This window comes from Dipodomys merriami, unplaced genomic scaffold, assembly GCF_024711535.1.
Source record: "Dipodomys merriami isolate MVZ:Mamm:240054 unplaced genomic scaffold, mDipMer1.0.p SCAF_37, whole genome shotgun sequence".
Classification (NCBI taxonomy): domain Eukaryota; kingdom Metazoa; phylum Chordata; class Mammalia; order Rodentia; family Heteromyidae; genus Dipodomys; species Dipodomys merriami.
Genome location: NW_027205270.1, coordinates 4,589,873 through 4,598,886, shown reverse-complemented (window position 1 = coordinate 4,598,886; position 9,014 = coordinate 4,589,873). Strand labels below are relative to the sequence as shown.

At 40.9% G+C, this 9,014-nt stretch overlaps 1 pseudogene; it reads left to right on the top strand.

Moving 5' to 3' along the window:
- Positions 1–514: 514 nt before the first annotated feature.
- LOC138804571 (protein SET-like) lies at positions 515–1,362 on the top strand (annotated as a pseudogene).
- Positions 1,363–9,014: the final 7,652 nt, after the last annotated feature.

Below are 9,014 nucleotides of genomic sequence, written 5' to 3'. Positions count from 1 at the left end.
CAGTCTCCAAGATTATAGTTTTCTATCTTTGTATCTCTTTCTTCCCCTTTCCAGTCCTGTGAAATGCTTTGCCTTGTCTGCATATAGATAAAGCATAGATGGAACCATTTAGCTGGTAACTTCAATGCACAGATTTCAATCCCAGGAAACTTAGCCCACATTCCCAAATGTAGCAATCTATCTCCTATTCCTTGATAACAAGTAATCATTCTCATGAAGGCCAATGAACTGGACAGTGAAATATGCTTCACTGTCTAGGGGACTAGGAGGATTACCTTCGATGTTCTTGGAAAAACAGTGATTTCAGTCTGAATACAGCACATCGTGAATTATCAGTCAAAGCACTTCAATATACAAAAACAACTAGCTAAAGGATAGGGTGTGTTAATTGGTTTGACTTATTCTAGTGATAGAATGTAAGTTATTCACAAATCATAACATCCTTTTATACCCCCATTAATACATACAACTAAAAATTATAAATTAATAACAACCTTTATATCTTCTCGGTACCATGACCCCCAGCCAATCCTTCATCCTGCCTCAACCAAAGAAAACCAAACACAGTCCTGGCCCAAAGCCGGCGGACACCTCCTCCTCCTCTTGCAGCTTACCCAAAGGAGAAAAAGAACAGCAAGAAGCAATTAAACATATCGATGAAGTACAAAATGAAATAGACAGACTTAATACATAAGCCAGTGAGGAGATTTTGAAAGTAGAGCAGAAATATAATAAACTCCACCAGCCATTTTTTTCATAAGAGGTCAGAATTGATTGCCAAATCCCAAATTTGGGGGTAATGACATTTGTCAACCATCCACAAGTGTCTGCACTGTTGGGGGGGTTGGGCGGGACGAAGAAGAGGTGCTGCATTACCTGACCGGAGTTGAAGTGACATAATCTGAAGATGAAAATCCTTATTTTGAAAATAAAATTCTCTCCAAAGAACTTCACCTGAATGAGAGCCGCGATCCATCTTCAAAGTCCACTGAAATCAAATGGAAATCTGTACAGGACTGGACAAAGCGCTCCAAACAAACTCAGAATAAAGCCATCAGGAAGTGGTGGCAGGAAGAACCAGAGAGTTTCTTCACTTGGTTCGCTGACCACTCAGACACTAGTGCAGACCAGTTGGGAGAGATCATCAAAGACGATATCTGGCCAAACCCATTTCAGTGCTACCTCGTTCCCGAAAAGGATGATGGGGGGGGGGGGGAGGAGGGGGAGAAGGAGGAGGAGCAGGAGGGGGAGAGGGACGGGGAGGGGGGATTGTAAGATATTGAAGAAAGAGATAAGGATAAAGGGAAAGAGGAGGAAGATGATGGTGAAGAGGAAGAGGAGGAGGATGAAGACGATGACTAATAGCAAATACTGATGGATTCCAACTTTTTTCCCTTAATTTTCTCCAGTCCCTGGGTACAAGTTGCAGTCTTCTCCCTTTCTGTGCTCAGTTGCCCTGTTCTTGAGTTCTGTTTTCTCAACACCATGGTTCTCAACTTATCTGGTGGGAAATACCTTGCTCAGAATAAAATGGGAAAAGAATCTCCACACACCTTTGTTCTAAATTCATTTTTATCGCATTCTGTCTCAACAAAACTGTATGGAATCAACACCACTACCACCACCAATTGCTCTGTGGGAAACAAAAGCTTCCAGTTGCTTTGCTCTGCTGGAGGCACCAGGCCTTGTATAGTAGTGCATAGATTCTAGCTTTTCTCCTCCTTTCTCTGTATACTGGGCTGAGATTACACTGTGTCTATGTGAATACGGACAACATTACCAACATGTATGTGTCTACTTTCTCTTGTTTAAAAAAAAAGAAAAAAAACTTTTAAAAATGGAGTTCTAGAAAACCAGTAAAGGGTGGGTTTACGATATTTGGATGGGTTAAGTGGGCGTTTTGACAACATGGCTTCTCCTTTGGCATGTGTAATTGTGATGTTTAATGGACATCCTTGCAGTTTAAGATGACACTTCAAAAATGAAATTCTCTCCTAATGATGACTTGAGCCCTACCACTACCGGAGAATCCACAGACTGTAGGATCTTATTCGGAATTGTCATTCTCTATTATAATTGTGTTCATTTATTTTTAAATTTTCTCTTGTTTTCACTGGAAAGAAAAGATGATGCTGAGTTTTAAACGTTAAAAGTGTACAAGTTCCTTTGTTACAATAAAACTAAATGTGTGCACAATTTTTTAATTTTTAAAAAGGATACTGGGTAACTTACAGAGTTATCAAGCAAAAAATCAGATCCAGAACATTCTGTATCTTATTTGTCTGAAGCAATCATTGTTTCACTAACTAGTCCTAGAAGGTATGATCATTCATAATAATCCCTCTGGATCCTGAAAAGTGTCTCCCACACACAACTTCATCTACCCTGGGAATCAGACTTTCCTGTAAATTCCACCATCATCCAAGAACAAGACCATCTTTCATCAAACCCAGCCCAGAGTCTGGGGAAGATGTTTCTTACTAATGAAGCTAAGACTATACATCTTTACCCTGGATGCAAGGGAATTTTGGAAAGGTAGAAGCCATTCTTTTTTTTTCTCTTTGGCAGTTTTGGGGCTTGAACTCAAGTCCTGAGTACTGTCTCTGAGCTCTTTCACTCAGGAATAACACTCTACCACTATGAGCTACAGCTCTACTTCAGTTTTTGCATGGTTAACTAGAGATAAGAGTCTAATGGGGACTTTTCTACCTGGGCTAGCTTTGCCTCCTTAAGTAGCTAGGATTATAGGCATGGGCCACCAGCACCCTAGAAGCCATTCTTTTGAGCAGGTTGACTACCAACCACTGAGATTTGTAAGCCAGGAAATTCTCCAATGAGAAAAATGCTTGCATATGAGTTGCCTAAACATAGTGACAAAATTTCTTCTGAAACATATATATAGTTGATCATAGGCTTGAACTCTGGGCCTGGGTTCTGTCCCTCAGCAATTCAGCTCAAGGCTAGTGCTCTGCCACTTGAGCCACAGGGCCTCTTCCAGTTTTCTGGTGATTTATTGGAGATAAGAGTCTCATGGACTTTACTGCCCAGGCTGGCTTTGAACCGTAATCTGTCCCGACCCACAGGACGTCAACGAGGGCAGTGAACCTAAGCTAGAAGAAATGAAGGGACAAGAGACATGAAGAATTACAGCAAGACAAGGGTTCTGATCAAGCTGCAAATTTTTATTTTTCACACAGGGGTATTTATATGCTTGGAATAAGGAAGCTTTTTCATTGGCCGTTAAGGAAGCTTTTTCATTGGCCATAGCAGTGCAGGATGTTTACTTAGGGCAGGGGGAAAGGGTGGTGGTTAGCAGTTGCAGGATGTTTACTTAGGGCAGGATGAGGGTAGGATTCTGTAAACTCAGCTTCAAGATGTTCCAGTGAGATAGTCAAGCCTATTATGTTGAGAGGCTCAACTTTTGGCTCCCGACATCTCCCCCTTTCTTATTTAGAAAATTGACCATCAATTGTTGGCTGCTCTTTTTTTTTTTTTTTAATATTTATTTTTTATTGTGAGAATACCGTACAGAGGAGTTACAATTACATGGGCAAGATAAGGAGTACATTTCTTTTTTCTTTTTTTTTTTAAATTTTATTTTATTTTATTTGAGAACATACTGTACAGAGGGGTTACAATTACATTGGCAGGATAATGCATACATTTCTTACCAAGCATTGCAGCCTCCTCCTTTGTTTACCCTTCACCTCCCTTCCCAGCCTCCCCCCTCCCCCAACCCAATCATACCCCCCTCCCCCCCCCCACACCGACATTGTAAAGCTGGTTTTGACATGACATTTTGTAGTTCTCCTTGTTGCAACAGGTCCACCTGAATCCTTAAACGACTTGTTTGTCCCCATCTCCTCCACATGTTATACTGACATCAAATAAAGTGAAAGCGGGGGTTACACTGTGGGGGAGGGACATACAAAGCAACAAAGAAATAATCTTATAAATGCGTTAGAAACACATGCATGAAAGAAACGAAAACATTAAAATACATATTTAAGGGTTCGTTTTCCTAACATCATATTATCTGACCTTTTCCGCTTGACTCATACCTATACTAGATATTGCAAATAAGGGAAACCATGGGACCTATGTTTCTTTGGGCCTGGCTTACTTCACTTAATATAATTTTTTCCAAGCCTTTCCATTTCCTAACAAATGGGGAAATGTCATTCTTTCTGATGGAGGCATAGAATTCCATTGTGTATATATACCACATTTTCTTGATCCATTCATCTACTGAGGGGCTTCTGGGTTGGTTCCATATCTTAGCTATGGTAAATAATGCTGCAATAAACATAGTTGTGCTGGTAGCTTTAGTGTGGTCTTGTTTGTATACATTTGGGTAAATGCCCCAAAGTGGGATTGCTGGGTCATAGGGGAGATCTATGTGAAGTCTTTTGAGGAACCTCCATACTGCTTTCCAAAGTGGTTGAACAAGTTTACATTCCCACCAACAATGAAGTAAGGTTCCTTTCTGTCCACATCCCCTCCAGCATCTGTTGTTGTTAGAGTTCTTGATTTTTGCTGTTCTAACTGGAGTGAGGTGATATCTCAATGTTGTTTTGATTTGCATTTCTTTTATGGCTAGGGATGTTGAACATTTCTTCATGTGTCTATTGGCCATCCTTCTTTCTTCTTCAGAGAAGCTTCTCTTTAAGTCTTTCGCCCACTTATTTATTGGGCAGTTGTTTCTTTGAGGATTTGTTGTTGGGTGGTTTAATTTTTTGAGTTCCAAGTATATTTTAGATATGAGACCCTTGTCCGTTGTATGGCTAGTAAAGATCTTCTCCCAATCCGTGGGCTTTCTATTGATCTTGCTAGCTATGTCATTTGCCCTGCAGAAGCTCTGCAACCTTATGCAATCCTATTTGTCCAACCTTTCTTTGATTTGTTGTGTTTCCGGGTCTCTATTCAGAAAATTTCGGCCTGAGCCAAGGAGACCTAGGGTTTCTCCTATTCCATCCTGTAATGTTTTCAGAGTGTCTGCTTTGAGTTCAAGGTCTTTGATCCATTTGGAGTTGATTCTGGTGCAGGGTGATATATAAGGATCTAGCTTTAGTTTTCTACATGTAGTTAACCAATTTTGCCAGCACCATTTACTGAAGAGGCTGTCTGTCTTCCATTCTATTGTTTTAGCTTCCTTATCGAAGATTAGATGGCTATAGGTCTGTAGGTTCATTTCTGGGTTTTCAATTCTATTCCATTGGTCCTGAAGTCTGTTCTTATGCCAATACCAAGCTGTTTTGATTACTATGGCTTTATAGTAGAGTTTGAAATTTGGTATTGATATTCCTCCAGCAGTGTTCTTTCCGTTGAGAAGTGTTTTTGCTATTCGGGGTCTTTTATTGTTCCATATGAATTTTTGGATTGCCTCTTCTATTTCCTTGAGGAATGAGGGTGGAATTTTGATAGGTATTGCGTTGAATTTGTAGATAGCCTTGGGAAGTATTGCCATTTTCACGATGTTAATCTTGCCAATCCAGGAGCATGGGAGGTTTTGCCATTTTTTAAGTTCTGTGTTGATTTCCTTTTTCAAGATTTTAAAGTTTTCATCATAGAGGTCCTTCACTTCTTTGGTTAAGTTAATTCCTAGGTATTTTATTCTTTGTGGGGCTATTACAAATGGAGTTGCTTTCCTAATTTCAGCCACACTTTTCTCATTGTTGGCATACAGAAAAGCCATTGATTTTGGGGGGTTAATTTTATAACCTGCTACTTTGCCAAAGTTTTGAATCAGCTTGAGTAATTTGGGAGTGGAGTCTATGGGATTCTTTAAATACAAGATCATGTCATCTGCAAAGAGGGAGAGTTTTATTTCTTCTTTCCCTATTTGGATCCCCTTTATGTCTGCATCTTCTCTTACTGCTGTAGCTAGGCATTCTAATACTAGATTGAAGAGAAGTGGAGAGAGTGGGCATCCTTGTCTTGTTCCTGAGTTAAGAGGAAATGGCTTTAGTTTTTCACCATTGCGTATAATGCTGGCTGTAGGTTTGTCATATACTGGCTGCTCTTTTTAAGGAGGTGACAGAGGCTTTGTTCCTCTAAGGGCCCAGGGTTTTTCTCCGCTCCGGAGCGAGCGTCCTCACTCGGGGAGGGGAGTTTTACAGGCCTTGGCATGTTTTTTGAGGAGACGGCTTGTGGGTGTGCATGCCAACCGTCATGCACCAGAGCTTGCCACTCAGGGGTCTTGGGTTTTGGGATCTCGCGGATCCATCCCCCTGCAGTCTTACCTGCACCCTTGAGTAGAGCATTCTTTCTTCCTCCCATGGGTGCATCCTCCCCCAAGCGGAGGGGCCTATAGGAGGAGGGGCAAACCTATCCCTTATGGCAATAGGTCTTGCCCGTTGAACGGTCAGGAGTTATGAATAAGGAGAAGGGTTTTCTAAACAAGAAAAAAGAAGGGGGGTTCCCACTGGAACAAGCTCATGGAAAAACACTAATTAAAAGCCTGGAGTAAATCCTAGATCTGAATGCCACGGTCTGCCATATCAAGGTGATGGTGATGAACCTGTATGGGCTTAGAAGCCAAGAGATCAATCTGTTGTTTAATAAATTCAAACAGGAAGGTCCACATCTGGAGTTCTAGCTGCATCTGTAAGAGAAAAGGCATCATCCTTGGGGGGGTTTCCCCTGGGTTGTGGTAATCAAATTCCAATAGGAAAAGGTGGTAGAGAGAACATTTTAAACACTCAGCCCAAGAAGCCTTTCTGCAGCCAAGTTAAGCCTCGAGACAAGAGGAATGTTTTCCGAACCAAAGATTTCATAATAATCTTTTAAACAATCTCCTACTCTTTGCCATCTTTTTGCATCTATGATTCCTTCAAAGGGGAACCAAGGACAGAAGTCCTCTGTGAATGAGAAAAATAATTCTAAATCCCTTTTCTTAACCCGCGTTCCCCGTGTCTTGAAGGCCTCCTTGAGGTCTGACAGAAATAGATCATGTGACGACATTGCATGTCCCATAGTGGGTCACTCACCATGCGCCGTCCCCACTCTCCTCCTGGATCTGTCTCTCGGCAGGGTCTGTCGAGGCGATCTCGCGATCTCGGACTGTACTTGGCCAAGTTTTCCAGGAGGACTGCGTTCCTTCCTTAGTCAGAGGCTCGTGCCCCACGTTGGGCGCCAGTTGTCCCGACCCGCAGGACGTCAACGAGGGCAGTGAACCTAAGCTAGAAGGAATGAAGGGACAAGAGACACAAAGAAGGACAGCAAGACAAGGGTTCTGATCAAGCTGCAAATTTTTATTTTTCACACAGGGGTATTTATATGCTTGGAATAAGGAAGCTTTTTCATTGGCCATTAAGGAAGCTTTTTCATTGGCCATAGCAGTTGCAGGATGTTTACTTAGGGCAGGATGAGGGTAGGATTCTGTAAACTCAGCCTCAAGATGTTCCCGTGAGATAGTCAAGCCTATTATGTTGAGAGACTCAACTTTTGGCTCCCGACAGTAATCCTCAGATATCAGCCTCCTGAGTAGCTTAGATTACAGGTGTGAGTCACCTGTGCCATGCTTCTGAATGATATTTTAAGAAATAAGATCTTAACATATTATTCACACTGGACCAAAGTGTCTGTTTTAACAATTTTCCTTCCTCAGCCTCTCAAGTACCTGAGACTACAGGTACACACCACTGCATCTGGCTCTGAATTATTATTTTAAAATACTATCCTGACTTGTACAATTAAAAATATTTTTTTCTCTTAGTAGTTTATATGCTTGAATTCAGTTGGTTATTCCCATAAGCTTTAAAAAAATAAATAGTTCAGTTAAAATTAGATTCAGCTTCAAGTAACAGAGAAACTAGAAATAACTGTGGCTTAATAGGTTTCTTTTTTTCTCGTGTTTGGTAAGTACAAAAGTAGTCCAAGGCTGAAATGATATTTCATGGTGGTGAAGACCCACATACCTTTATTTTTGTTGCTCTATCATGCATAGTTTCCTAGGTACTGTAATCCCTCACCTATCAGGGGAGTTACATTCCAGAGACCCCCCCCCCACTATAGGCGAAAATCTTGGAAATAGCAGCCTTATATGGTATTCCTCACTGTATCAAGGTTCACTTATTGCTACAAAATTGACGGATATTGTCTTCATTGTAGCCAATAGCAAGAAGAAAAAAAGCTATATTGTATCTCTTAAAACACACACACACATACACACACACACACACACACACACACACACACACACACACACACACACACACACACACACACACACACACACACACACACACACACACACACACACACACACACACACCAGTTTATATTCCTTCTGGGAAGAACGTGATTACTTAGACATGTGGCCGAAATACCTATGAGGAAAACTGAGAAATACAGCCTTTATTCTAAGAAGCTAAGTACATGGCTGAAAATGAGGAATTTTGCTACTACAGTAAAAGATACCGTCCAGATAAATATGGCTCAAAGTAGGAAAGTACAAAGAAGATAGCTTAACAGGTAACTTGCTACCTGTCCGAGGTGTGGTGGTAGGTGCACTCTCTGATTTCTCCCAAGCAAGATACTTTGATCTTCCCTCATCATTGCTGAAATTTTTTAACACACATAAACACCTAAACTCCATGTATCTGCTATATCTTTCTCCATGGCATCTTATCCAATTAAATGAGCCTACCTGGACCATCTAAACTTTGTAGCATACAACTGTTCCTCCTAAACATCATAGTAAAGGAATTCTAAAATGATCTGGATTATGTCTGTCCTGTGGGTTACCTGTTCCTGTGGAATCTTCTCCTTTTTAGCAGTGAGATGAATCTTTGAATATATTGGTTCAGGCAATTTCACAATTGTCAAGCCCAAAAACAATGGAGCTAAGCAAGCATAGAACTATGAACCAAATCAAGCTTTTCTTTGTTTTAAGCTGAGTATCTAAGTTATTTTGTCACAGTGAGGGGGAGGTGACTAACAGATCTTCTCTGTGATTTAAATTGAATCATAAGTAGTCCTATTACAAAGACTCCTGATCATTGCATGTAAAT